Consider the following 15,243-nt stretch of genomic DNA (forward strand, 5'->3'; position numbering starts at 1 on the left):
TTTCTATTCAAAAGTTCTACCTGATTGGAAAACATAGTAACCGAATCAACGTTAAAAACGCCGGCTGCTTTTGTCGATTTTGTCCTCATGACTTGCCACTGATAATTATTCAGTGGCATCTCTTCTATGAACTCATAAGCCTCTTCAGGTGTCTTATTTTTGATAGTTCCGCGAGCAGCTGCGTCAATCATTTGTTTAGTTGAGGGATTCAAACCATTGTGGAAAGTTTGAACTTGTAGCCAAAGAGGCAACCCATGGTGAGGGCACCTTTTCAATAAGTCTTTGTATCTCTCCCATGCGTCATAAAGAGTTTCTAAATCCATCTGCACAAAAGAAGAGATATCATTCCTCAGTTTAGCCATTTTAGCCGGTGAAAAATATTTAAGTAAAAATTTTTCGGTCATTTGTTCCTAAGTGGTGATTGACCCTCGCGGTAACGAGTTCAACCACTGTTTAGACTTATTCCTCAATGAAAAGGGAAACAACCGAAGGTAAATAGCATTGTCAGAGATGCCATTGATCTTAAATGTGTCACTGAATTCCAAAAAAATTGCTAAAAGAGTGTTTGGACCCTCGTCCCACAAACCATCAAACTAAACAAACTGTTGTATCATTTGAATAGTGTTAGGTTTCAGTTCAAAATTATTTGCAGCAACAGCAAGTCTAACTATACTCGATTCAGTTCCTGTTAAAGTAGGTTTAGCATAATCATACATAGTACGAAGAGTAGGGCCCTGATTTACTAGATTTGCAGCAACCACCTGAGGTAGCAGATTATTCTAATTTTCAGCTATCTCATCGGTATTAGTGTGAATATTGCTCCCTCGCTCTTCCTCTATGTATTGTAGGCTTTGCCTTATTTCTCTTCAATTTTTGCGAGATGTGCTCTTGATCTCACAATCAAAAAGCAAAGGTTCTGACAGGTTTCTTCTAGTCATAAACTATAAAAACTTGCCAGAAGTAAATAAAAGAAAATTTAGTAATTAAAACAAAAAAAACAAAATTAAATTGCAATAAAGATAAAGAATGGCTAAAGTAATAAAAAATAAGCATTCCTACTATCTTAGTCCCCGAAAACGGCACCAAAAACTTTATGGTCGTGAAACTAACTGAAAATTCGACTTAAGGCAAGCGCACCTATCGAACAGTAGTATAGTTATGGTGAGACCGAAAATATCGTATCCACGAGGATTAAAAGTACTAGTAATTACTATCTTTTTGTTATCTAGCCTAACAATTAAGAGAGTGTTTTATCTAAGACTAATTATCTAATTAACTAAGATTACGACAGAGATTAAAGTTGGAAAATACTTTTGGAAAACCGATGGAGGAGACAATACCCAAGGAAGAATCCACCTAGACTTCACTTATTACTTCTGAATTAGACAATTTATTCACTTCACTTAATCCGTAGAAATCCCTGATTTATGTTAGTATCACTCTCAAGACTAAAAACAACTGACTCTAGGTTGATTAATTAAAATCTCTTTCTAATTAAAACCCCTATTGTCGTATTAACTCGATCTATGGATTTCCTTATTAGATTTGACTATAATCCGGCTGATTTATGTCGTCCTATCTCTAGGATTGCATGCAACTCTGTTTAATTATGAATGACCTACTCTGAAATAAGGACTTTTGCTCCACTGAATAAGCACATTAAAAACCTGAATTAATATCCTAGAATATTAAAGCAAGGGTTAAAACTCACAATTAAGAATAAGAACAAGTATTTATCATATAATTCAAATAGTAATAAGATTCGTCTTAGGTTTCATCTCCCTTAGGCATTTAGGGAGTTTAGTTCATAATAATGGAAAACATCTTAAAATTGGGAAATCAACAAAACATAAAGAAACCCAAAGAACTTCTAAAGAAATTGAGTGGAGATCTTCAATCTTGAAGTAGATCCTACTTCCGAGCTGATTCCAATGGCTGTTCTTGAGAATTTCCTACATTCTACTCTGCGTCCCCCCTTTGATCCTCTTATAGAGTGTTTATATAGACTTTGGAATGCCCAAAATAGCCCAAAATTAGCATTTTCTAAATAGAATTAGACTTTGGCTCGACAGGGACATGGTCGTGTGCCACGCCCATGTGCCATTCTGACTTGGTTTAATGTTGACACGGCCATGACACATGGGCGTGTGGCCTGCTCGTGTGTCACACACGGGCGTGTGGATTACCCGTGTGGTAGTGTCTAAGCCGTGTGGAATACTGAGATAAGCACATTTTGTCCGTTTTTGGCCCATTTCTTACTCTTTTCACCTTCTTATGCTTACCTAAGTATAACATAAGAATTTAAAGGATTAAGAGCATCAAATTCTCTAAAACTTATGATAAATCATCCAAATATATGCCAAGCATAGGATAAAAATATGTATATATTATGGTTTATCATACCTGTTATCTGTATATGTGATAAAACATGAATTTTGGTGAAACGATGGCTCAAAGTTACAAATACAAGACTAACGATGTTTCGGTTGTATGGACCTTTGTAAAGGAAATGGGTAAAGACTTATGAAAGATTAGATTGAAATAGGTAAGTGGCATATCAAAGATGTAGAGGGTAAGTGTAATAACCCGGTTTACACCCTAGTCGAAATAGTGGTTTTGGGACCACAAATCTGAGTCAAAATTTTTTTTTAATATTATTTTCGTGCTTATTATATTTGAATTGATATCTGTGAAAATTTCGTGATTTAATGTTATCGTTTGTGTGCTTAATTTACAAAAAAGACTAAATCGCAGAAAATGCAAAAGTTATGTGTCATTTGATTTAGTGCCGAATTGATATGTCTATTTAAATATGAGGTCTTTACGTTGCAAATGGACCATTGAATTCATAAAATGACATGGTTGGACATGAGTTAGGGGATTTTTAAATGAAATTAATATGGTTACTTAAGTAATTTGTTAATTAAATGATTGTTAAAATAAAACAAAATCAAATGTTCATCTTATTTTCATCTTTTTGACCGAAACTAAGGAAAGAAATAAGGGTTTCTAAGACTTCAAGCATTCAAAACTTATCTTGGCTAATTGGTATGTGATTTTTGATTCATTTTTGATAATTTCTATGTTCTTGTGTGTGACAACCCGTTTTAGACCCTAATCGGAATGGTCGTTTCGGAATCACGAAACTGAGTCAGAAAAATAATTAAATATTATTATCTGTGTTCATTATATGTGAATTAGCATATGTGAAGATTTCGTACGAAAATGTGATTGTTTGGGTGTTTAATTAATAAGAAAGGATTAAATTAATTTCTATGTTTTATTATGTGAATTTCCATGTGTGAAAAAAAATAAAAATAAAAAATTGATGCTTTAATTTTGTTATTTGGATGTCAAATTATAAAAAGGGACTCAATTGATAAACCATAAAAATGTGATAGGTAAAAGTTGAAGTGGCCAAATTGTATATGGATAGCATCATAGAGGACTTGCATGTCAAATGGACCACTATGATTATAGTGGATGGTAATGATGATGAAAAATTTGGCATTTTGTGTATTGTATATTAGTGAAATAATATTAAATAGTTTTATATTAGAAAATCATGAATTAATAATAGAAAAGGGTGATAAAAACAAAGTTTCTCATTTTGTCTCCCTTTTGCGAAACTAAACAAGAAATTGAAGAAAGAACACCTAAGGCATTCTGCCATCTTGTGTTGGGAATTAAGGTATGATTTCATATGTTTTTCTTTGGATTTTGAGAAATTTAAATTGGTTTTGAAGCTCCTAACATGACCCATGTGTATGATTTTGTGTTTGTGATGCATGAAGCATTCGGTCATGAGCTCAATGGGTTACATTGTGTATGTTTTGATAATTTGTAAGGAGAAATGTTTCTAATTGAGTATGAACAAACTAAATTACTATATGTGGCTCAAATGAGCTTGAGTAGTCGGCTAATGAAGTTAGTTGAGTTATAATACTTGCTTAATAATGAAAAGAACATGAGCTTAATGCTCAAATAGCATTTGGCTTTGGACTAAGTTCAATTAGTTAGAAAATGAGTTCCAAGATAGTGAATGATGTGTTAAAAGAGGGATTTAGGTTGTATATACGTGATTAGATTGAATACAAGAGGCTATGTTAGCTAATTGAGGGATTCGGCCATAGTATTATAGTGAATAATAATTTGAACAAGGGTTTTAATTGTATGATAGGTTTCGGCTATGGTTGATTGGATAATAAATTGGTGTGGATGCTTTGAATGAGATATGTACAATTATAAGTTAAATTTAAGGTTTGTTAAATTTGTCCTTATCATTGCCGAATGAGTTTAATGGCTAAAGAAAATTGTTAAGTGCTTAGTTAATGTGCATTCGGTCATTTAGGATGAGTATACATTTGATAATGTTTGATGCTTTGAAATGGAATTTAATTATTAAATCAGTTCTAAGCTTGTTTTATTTTGAGATGTGATTGGGAGTGAATTTGACATGAGCATATTTTGCTAATGACATATTGATAAATGTTGAGTTATGATACCATGATATTAACTTAATTATCAAGTTGCCGAATGTGCTTATAAGTAAGTGAAGTTATGTTGTGATTGGGAGTGAATTTGACATGAGCATATTTTGCTAATGACATATTGATAAATGTTGAGTTATGATACCATGATATTAACTTAATTATCAAGTTGCCGAATGTGCTTATAAGTAAGTGAAGTTATGTTATAATTGAACTAAGTGTGGCTAGTAAAGCCTATTTAGTTTTCTTGCTATGTTTGACCATAAATATGTCTGAGTGATTCTGATTATAGCTTAACGTTTAGTTAAGCATAATTGATGCTTTAAATTATGTAGTTGTATAATCGAATTTGTTTTGGTTGAGTGTTACTTTGTTAAAGGATTTTTATTATTAAGCTTAAAGGCATTCGATCATGAGATGGATTAAGGTGAATAAATGTTTATTTGTTTGTTTGAATTAAGCTCAAGAGAAAAAGGAGCTAAATTCGGAAAGGGGGAAAGCAAAAGTAGTTGATTAATCAATTCGTAATTGTGCAATGACATTCAAGGTAAGTCCTTAAGTAATTAAATTTGATTTGCTGAGCGCTTAAGATTTTATATAATATGGTAAGTAATTATTTGACCTTTACAAGTTCGATTTGCAATAAGTATATTGAATTTAGGCTATAATGCCGAATATGAAATGGATGATTTATGTATATAATGTGGCTGAATGACTATTAAGTAATGATGTGAAAGTGTGTAATATGTGTATACAATTTTATTGTACTTGTTTGTATAAAGTCGAATGTGAATTGAATGGTATATATGTGGTGACCGAATAGCTATTATGAAACAAAGTCAAAGAATGGGATATTTGTATAATAGATGAATTGTGACTATTGTTCCTACTTGATCGAGGTTGTGTGTGAAATAATTTATGAATATGGCATATAGCCGAATGGTTATTAAAAGTGAAACTGGGATAGTGAAAAGATTATGTGTTCTTTGTGTATGATTATTGAACCGAAAGTTAAAAGGTAGGTGTACATTTTGTGCTTATATTCGAATGAAGCAATTGAATTACTAATGTGATATGTTATGTGAAATGTGTTAACATGTGAATAAATATTCAAGACACTGGAAATGTATCCGGGCTAAAGTCCCGCAGGCTTCGTGCTGGAAATGTATCCGGGCTAAAGTCCCGTAGGCTTCGTGCTGGAAATGTATCTGGGCTAAAGTCCCGCAGGCTTCGTGTTGGAAATGTATCCGGGCTAAAGTCCCGCAGGCTTTGTGCTGGTAATATAATTTTGGGTTTTATACCTAGTAGGCCAAGTGCCGATGAATTTGATAAAAGTATACAATTACAAGATCCTACACTAAGATGACAAATTGAAAGTGTATTACATGTTAAGTTGGCCAGGTATGTATCATGTACTCGTATGCGATTTTGATTTGAATTAAATTATAAATGTATAAAGTGATGCATCTATGAATAAGTGTTATGACTATAAATGTGATCGTGATACATTCAGTAAATGTGTGAAGTTATGTGAAGTGATTCTATGTTTATATTCAAATATAAACACTTGGTCCTTGTGGAAAGGTTTGTGGAAGTATATGATTTTATTTTTAGGTGATTACGATCATGGAAAATTAAATGTGAATATGATATTGTACTTTATTCATTTCAATTGAACTAAAGTTGATAGTGAAGCATTTTTAATGCCTATGTTATATGAGTTCGATCTTGAATGACATGATATACATGTTTAAATAATTTGAATGCAAGGAATGTGTGAAAGAGCAAATTTGTAATAAATCTGCTTGGGACAGCAACAGTAGCGTGATTTTGAAAAATCACCATAAATTTTGGAAATTGAATTAGAAGCTGAATAAATTATGTAATTAAAGCTTAATGAGTCTAGTTTCTTATAAAAGAAACCGTGTAAGCAAAAGAATTGTAGATAATGAGATATTTGAAGTGGCGTGAGATAGAGTCAAAATGACTTCAAAATCCCTTTTTCTGTTTTTAGAAAATCATTTTAAATTGTACAATGATGATTATAAGATAAATTTTATATTATTAGACTCCTTAATGAGTATAGTTTCAAATTAAATAAACGAGAACATATTTTGAATTTTGTACAATGAGAAATCTAATTTATAGTGAAGAATGGTCAGAATAGTCAAACAGTGAAACAGGGGAAACTTTAAGAAAAATCTGGTATTGATTAGTTGAACCAAAAATTCTGAAAATTTTAGGGATATAAGATATATGAGTCTATTTTCAGGGAAAATTAACGGCACATGATTTGGAGTTTTGTGACTCCAGTTATAAATAATTTAGTGACTGCTGCTCAGAAGGACAGCTTGTAGTGATTATGTGATTATGTTGTGAACATTGAATAAACTTGGTCAGATGTATGTAGTCCATATGAAAATGAGACGTGATAAATAACAGATAAATATATGCTATATGTGCTTGACATGTGACCTTGTGGTTCCATGAATCAAACATGGAAAAATATGATATGTTTTGGTTGGTATGTAATGGATATGTGCAAGTTTTGTTCATACGAATGAATTGACAGTTATCACACGAATTTAAAATCATAGTCATAAGTTATTTGTAAATATAAATAAGTGAAGCTACTTAATAAGGTTATATGAACTTAAGAGTACTATGAATGTATATGTAATTGAGATTATTTTTCAATTCGGATTAGTGATATGGAATTTCCATAATCATTGAAATGATATATTTGCTTAAGGCTTACTAAGCTTTCAAAGCTTACTCTGTGTGTTTTTCCTATGTCTATAGGGTTTCAGAGAAATTGCTTGCATTGGAAGTCAAGGAGATTTCATCACACTATCGAGTTATCATGTGAATAGATAAAGTTTGTATATCATTAAGGTTTAAGGCAGGTATAGAATAGACTAATAGTGGAAGGATATTTTGGTTAATGTATTTAAGCCATGCGAATATGGCATCTTTTGGATGTTTAATTTTATAAGTTTGAAATTCAATCTCTGGTTGTGTCTAGCATTTATTTAAATAAATAATCTTTATTTCAAGAGAATGTTCAAAATTTTACTGTTAAGATCTGTTTTCTGATTTCCGGTAACGCCTTGTCCTATTCCGGCGACGGTTACGGGATAGGGGTGTTACATTGTGATCGTTGCTTAGTAATCTTTCAAGCCCATGTGTCAATTTCTGAATTTGATGATGATTTTGAGTTGTGCCATTGTTTATAATGTGAGTTTTATGAAGTTAGATGATAGAAAATGAAAGATATGTGTTAGATTACTATGTTTTGTATTAGGATTTTTGATGAAATTGAGTATATTGGACTAAATTGTGAAGGGGCTAAAATGTGAAATAAATGAAATATGTGGGCTTGTATGAGCTAAAGGAAAATTTGGCTAGGCATGTATGAAATGATATTATGCATAATTGGTGATTTTATGAAATAGGGACTAAAGTGTTAAAATGTGAAAATGTGAGGGCTAATTTATAAAATACCCTAAATATGTGTATATGGATTGAATTGAATGGTTTGTTGAATAAAAGAGTTAAATTTGAATTTATATAGACCAAGAACCAAATAAAACGGAATTAGATCGTGGAAAGTCGAAAGTCATCGAGTAGTCGATTTCGTTGGTTCGAATCCGTACGAGGTAAGTCTATATACAAATAAATGTGTTCGAATTGATTTATTCATGTTTATATAATATTGAATTGTGATGATTGTTTATAGAAGCTGAATATGTGAAATTGAGAAAGTTCCGAGAATGTGATGATGTTCGAAAGCCCCGTACGAACCATAGGAATAGTTAGTATACATATGTCATGATATAGGATTCCGATATGTGATTTCGTGTAAGACCACGTCTAGGACGTTGGCATCGATTTGTGATTTACGTGTAAGACTATGTCTGGGACATCGACATCGTATTTGATTTTGTGTAAGACCTTGTCTGGGACAGTGGCATCGATATTTGATTACATGTAAGACCACATCTGGGACGTTGGCATTATATGAGCTTTCTGAGAACGGTTCAACAGGCATTCTGAGAAATACATGATTGAATGAATGATTAACTGATTCAGGTACATGGAGATGTGTTCAACATTTTTTAATAAGAAAATATGCTATATGTGCAAATGAATTGGGAATATGTGAAATGTATATGAATTATGTGGTTTGTAATGGTATTTGGCTATGGAGTACATGTATTTTATGATACTTATATGCTTAAAATAAAAAGTTTATCTGTATATGGCTTACTAAACTTTTGAAAGCTTATTTGTATGTTTTTCATCTATTTTATAGTTATCAAAGCTACCGAAAGCTCAGGGATCATCAAGGATCATCACCACACTATTGAACTCTATTTTGGTACCTTTTGAAAATGTGAATATTGAAGTATGGCATGTATAGGCTAGAAGTATTTGATTATGTTTTGTGAAGTGTATATCATGCCATGTGATATGGCTAGATTAATGTTGTTATTTGGTTTGATTTCTAGTATATAAATTTTGGTAAGAAATGGTATGTTTGATTTGCATAAAAGGGCCAAATGAGAAATGGTCAATTTGGTAAGTTAGTTATGTGAACTAGTTATGGAAATGGTATGAATTTGATATAGAAATGAATGTGAAAAGTTGGGATTATAATATGTATGAATGAAGGAATTTGGTATGTGATTTTAGCATGTTTTAGGTTTGAATAATAAGCATGAAATTGGTTGATAGTGATATGGCACAAATGGTGTATGCTTTGATTATGAATTGATTCAAAATTTTGTATGAAATGATTTGGTTTTGATACTAGTAGGGAGGACCCAAAATGGGTGGCAAGTTGGCTTTTCAAATGGCCTATTTTTGTCCACACGGACAGAGACACGGGTGTGTGTCTTAGCTATGTGCGACACATGATCATGTTACACAGCCGTGTGTCCCCTGGGGTAGTCCTATAATTTAAAGTCAGTCTCGAGCATGGCCTAGACACACAGGCGTGTCTGGTGTGTAACACCCCAAACCCGGCCTGGACGTTATGACCGGATCTGATGCGCCACATTGATGCGTTCAAAACATTCCGTATTACTTAGTTTGGAAAAGCTGAGTTGGTGTTGTAAAAGACACTTTTAAAGGTAGGTTAAAGTGAATAGAAGCTGTGCACCAGGTAGGAAACCAGGAAAAAGAGGAGGTGAGTCCGTCGGACTGCTTAAGTACCAAGCTCTTCCCGGATCCAATCCTAGACATGCACACCACCATTGCCACACTCTAACATCTCGTATAATTTTGAGAAAATCGTTTGATTATGTCCGTCTTAAGAAAATGTTTAAGTTGAAAACGTTTGTCTAAAATATTTATTTCCTTGGAAAAACATTTACTTTGCGGAAACTTTGCGCGTCATCGTGATCTTTTAAAAATCAAGTAGTTTTTATAAAACGAACCCTAGTGCTAACCAGTTTAATAATCCCCAAAATAAAAATAATTAAAAAGAGCGGCCTTATTACAACTTTAAACATAATAAAAATAAAATAATCCAAATTAAATGCTAAACTTATTTAAAATTGGCAATCCATCTTCATGGCCACTCTGAATCCCGCCCAGCTCCAAGTCCACCAACTAGGGCTCACCTGCAAGGAGGGAAGAGGAAGGGGGTGAGTTTGGAAAACTCGGTGTATCTGAAACCCATCCAAAGCCCAATTCAGCTCGAGCCCATTGGGCCTAAGCCCTATTCAGATAACAGACACAAGAGGTCAAGCCTTTTTCGAATCAAGAGCAAGGCCTTAGCCCTTTTACATAACAAAGTGTGGCCCATAGGCCCGTTCATAAATATGAGTATCAACAGAAATAATGAATGCAAGCCCATCCGGGAGACTACTCAACCCACCAACCGCTACACCGCCTGCATCAGCCCTACACACCATGTGGGAATATCTCAACCCACCCAACCACACACACAGCTTGCAGAACGCACTCAAATTCATCGATTGAGGCAAAGCCTCCAAGACGTGGATGAACCACTTTCAGTACTTCCTCCATTAATACCCCAATCCCATGCAACAGATATTAATAAATGCATATCATGCAAAATACAGTAGTAATCAATCAAGCAGTTCAGCCAACTTAAAACCCTAGGGGTATATCGGTAATTTTGCTCTTTAGGGGTAATTTCGGTAATTTTGCTCTTTAGGGGTAATTTCGGTAATTTTGCTCTTTAGGGGTAATTTCGTGATCTACGCTACTGCACAAGCTAATTCAGTAATTTTTATCAGTTTTATGCAATTTGATTCCACCATCTACCTAACAGGCTAATTTGCCCATCTCTTACCCATATTGGTCCGTAAGCCCATTGGGCCCAGTTTTGGCCCATCGAGCCCCTTTTTCCGAAATACGCTAAAACATCACGCGAACGTGCTTACCACCTTGCGGTGCCAGATCTAACAATTCCTCTATGACTTGAGAGCATTCACATACTTACATGACCATGAAATGCCGGAATTTCGGCATTTCGGCTTTTGCCGAATTGAACTAAGAAAGGGTGTTCGGTACACACCTGATTCGCGACGACTGCTTCTGAGATCCCTTTCGATGTCCTACAATTTATTAGCACAGTTCTTATTTACAAACCATAATCACTAAACCCCCAAAACTTACTTATCCATGATCGAACCATATCCCTAAAACCTTTGAAACCTTACCTTTTGCCAAAATCGATAGTTAGCTCAAATCCGATTGCTCCAATGAACCACGTCTTAGATTCAACGCTTAAGAAGACTCTAGTCACCGAAAGAAAACATCGCTAAAGACTCTTAGAGCCATATGCCCAAATCGACACCTCCCTAATTTTAGGGACTTCGACTTTTCTTAACTTTGCAAAATAAGAACAGATCTGAGATGATACGTACTTACCCCTTACTCCCACTTGATTTCCACGCAATCTAGTGTAGATTTATCTATCAAACGACGGTAGAACTCGATTCCCCAAAGTCTTGAAGTTTCGGCTATAAGCCCCCAAATCTATGGTTTTTCGGCTTTTGTGTGATGAAGAAGATGATAATGTGGGCTACAACCTTGAAGTAGAATTGCGGTCAGAGATCTAGGATTAAGAAAAGATAATTGCAAATTAATAAAAACAAAAGAACATAGGAGAACCTGGCTTTGAAGAAATCGGCACAAGCAATGATCACAGGATTTCGGCTTTTATGGATTCGGCAAAAGTATTGATGAATAGCAGGTATGATGAATAGTTTTGAAGAAGAAAAATAGAAGAAGAAGAGTAGGGAGGTGGTAGTTTGGCTAGAGAGGAAAAGAGAGAAAAGAACAATCCTAAGGTGTAAAAGCGAAGAAAAGCGGCACCAACAATACCCTAAGTGCGAAATACTACCCTCATAATCCCCGCCGATTTTCCTTTTCAATTCCCCATTCGACTAACTCCTAGCCTCATCCCAATCCCTTAAATCTCTCCCTTATCACTCCTTAATCCAAGCAGTTAAACCGATCCAACTCTCCTCTAGCGAATCCACCGAACTCCAACACTTACCCTCCCCGCACTAAAAATAAATGCATCTATTTGCCAACAAAGGAATCGAACCTGTGTCTTCCTCTATGCTCCACACGCCACCTTTTAGGAGCTTAGTGGCGCCACCTTTGCCACTTTACCGAGCTCTTTTGTGTCATAACTTACGCAGTTCTTCTTAAAAGCCCACTTAACCAAATCTCCTATTCACTTAAAAATCCCACCTTGATATTTTACCGTGTTTAGCTTAGTCTTGGGCCTTCTAAAGGTCTACTAACACATTTAAACATAATTCCAATATTTAGAACATGAAAATTTCAAGATTTACTAAAAATCACAAAAACCCAAAAAATCCCGAAAATCGTATGCTACAACTAATATTTTTCTTTCTTTCCAATAATAATAATAATTTTATAAATATATCTAATAATAAAAATTTCAAATATCAATAATACAAGAAATAATAATTTTCATAAAAATTTTCAAACATACATACAGTAATATTTTTCTAATAATAATAATTTTTTTTCTGAAACGATAATATTTAAAACTTCCTAATTATTCAGGTTTTCTTCTATTCGAATCCCAGACTCAAAACCCAACTCTTCTAGGCCCCAAATTCAGGATGTTACATGGTGGCTGTGTGAGGCATACAACCTTGGCACATGGGCATATGTGGCCATTTCAAAGGGTACACGGCCTAGGCACACGGGCGTCTGGTTAGCCGTGTGACTCAAGTCAGTTTCAGCCACGGCCAAGGCACATGGGCGTGTCTTGTGGCCGTGTGGTTAAGTCAGTATGTATGCCTTGTTTCGCCACGGCTTAGACACATGGGTGTGTTTAATAACGTGTGAGGTACACGGCTTGTTTACACGGGCGTGTGACCTTTGTAACTTGGAAAAATTGTTTAACTTTGAAAAATTTTGTATGTGTTTGATTTAGTTTCGACCCCTTCTTAAAGCCTGTTTAAGGTCTCATTGACCTTAGTAAGGGACTCTGTGATGTTGTTTGACTATGATGCTATGATGTTTATGAATTGATCGTAAAATGTTCTGATATGTCCGGTAATGCCTCTTAGTCCTAGTCTGGTGACAGATACTGGTTAGGGGTGTTATAGTAAGTAATGAGTTAAGGATAAGGCGTGATATCCATAGAGAATGAAAAATGAAATTTTGAGAAAAGTATTTGCCAGAATTATTTTCAAAGACCAGTATAATAAGAAAGTCATAATGATTCTTTAGTAATAATGTGCAAGCATTGTGCAGGTTAAATTCTTATGAGCATACTTGAGTTTATATTTTTGTTTCAGTCTAATTATTAGTAAGTGCCAGGGGGAACGATCCTATCAGGATATTATCCATATAGAGCGAGCTTAGCGGTGCATCCAAAGGCTAATTTGTATGAGAATTCCACACTTTGGGTGTCTGTATCAGATTAGGTTTTCCAATTAATAACATTTTAATTTGATCACCTTGTGTTGTTGTTGTATTTACTTCTTGAACATGCTTTCAAATTCAAGTTAAAAGTTTTGTAATTAAGTCATAGTTGATTGAAATTTGTATAAGTAGTTCAGGATTTGTTTGCATAAATGGGGTAACACCTAAGATTTGGATCTAGTTAAATAGATCGGGTTTGGGCTGTTACACACTGAGCTTGAAAAAGCTCACATTCTTTATGAACAATTAACAAAAAAATAGCTTGATAAGAGGAGGAGAAGTGAGCCTTCCTAGTGATCCAAAGTAAGGCAATAATTTGAGTATGTTTGATGTGTTTCCAACTTATTAAGGAAGGCAATGGGGAACTTGCTGGAATAGGGTACGAGGCATTACTAGACTTAAACATACACATTTTCATAAAATCGGGCCATAAAATTTCAACCAATTTAAAAACATTCAAACACATGCATATCGTCCCTTATACGGGCTTATGAGGCCCAAACCATACATCGGGGGTGGTTCGAGACTAAACCAAGAACTTACGAACTCTTTACAACACTTAGAAAATTTTCTAGTTTTAGAGAGTCACACGCCCGTGTGGGTAGGCCATGTGGCCACACACGCCCGTGTGGCTTGGGACACGCCCATGTCCTCAGCCCGTGTAACTCTCTATTTATGACGTCAGCAATGAAATGGGGCCACATGGCCAAGTCACATGCCCGTGTTCTAAGGCCATGTTCCCCACACGGCCGTGTCTCTGCCCGTGTGGCCAACACTTAGGTTATTTTCCAAGCCTTGGTCAACCATAAACCCTCACACATTTATACAACATCAATGACATATAACATGGCCTCCATTTAGCGATTCAACATCTTCATTTAGACCACAAACATAGCATTTGCATGTCATGATTCATGTGTTTTACACACTCATTTGGCCTTGTCTATTATGATATCACTTATACTTTTATATCATGGTTACCATCATACCAAAGATTTCAACTTAATCATCAAACATTCATATTCAAGGCTAACTCATAACTTTATAACATACCAACATATTTCACATGCATAGAATAACATGCTTGTCTAAGACATTATGCACCACATCAAGTAACACACTCACATCACATGAAACTCTTAAGCTTGTGCATGCACATATAATAGGGTTATAACCCAATAATCAATATAAGCCACATCTCATAGGTATATACAATTGAATCATTATAAGCCAATACATTTGGCCAAATCATGAAACACATATCATAAAGTACTAAGTCTCTTTACATGCCACTCACTTGAAAATACTTAAGATTTATTAATACCCTGGCTTGATAATTTGATAGTGTGATGCTGCTTCCGACGATCTCCAACCTCAAGTAACCTGACAACACTAAAAGAAATGGAAAGGAGAGGGGTAAGCTTTATAGCTTAGTAAGCCCGTACGAAAAAAATAATAAGCAATTTATGAACGTGCTTTTTCCAAATTCTTACAACATGTTCTCATGGTAACACAATCGAAATTACACATAATTCCACTATTTGCTCATATTCCACAATTGAGTCATAGTTACTTAATTATTTATAACTTGAGCTATGGAACTCTAAATTAAGATCCACTAATTTTTCCTGAAATTAGACTCACATATCCTCTTACCATAAAATTTCTAGAATTTTTGGTCTAGCCAATAAGTACAGTTTATTATTCAAAGTTACCCCTGTTCTGCTGTTTGACAGCTTCCACCTTTCTTCACTAAAATTTATTTATCTCTTAGTACAGGATTTAGATAATGTTCCTATCTATT

General features: G+C 34.5%; 1 long non-coding RNA gene and 1 other non-coding gene across 2 annotated transcripts; one reads left to right on the plus strand and one right to left on the minus strand.

Moving 5' to 3' along the window:
• Positions 1–249: 249 nt before the first annotated feature.
• LOC128287375 (small nucleolar RNA R71) lies at positions 250–356 on the plus strand. Its single transcript, XR_008278075.1, has one exon. It is a non-coding gene; the product is annotated as a small nucleolar RNA R71 (small nucleolar RNA).
• Positions 357–9,898: 9,542 nt separating this feature from the next.
• LOC128286524 (uncharacterized) lies at positions 9,899–11,082 on the minus strand. Its single transcript, XR_008277108.1, has 2 exons — positions 11,041–11,082; positions 9,899–10,117 (listed from the first exon to the last, which is right to left on the minus strand). It is a non-coding gene; the product is annotated as an uncharacterized LOC128286524 (long non-coding RNA).
• Between the last annotated feature and the right edge of the window lie 4,161 nt (positions 11,083–15,243).

The sequence above is a fragment of the Gossypium arboreum genome, chromosome 13, assembly GCF_025698485.1.
Source record: "Gossypium arboreum isolate Shixiya-1 chromosome 13, ASM2569848v2, whole genome shotgun sequence".
Taxonomy (NCBI): Eukaryota; Viridiplantae; Streptophyta; class Magnoliopsida; order Malvales; family Malvaceae; genus Gossypium; species Gossypium arboreum.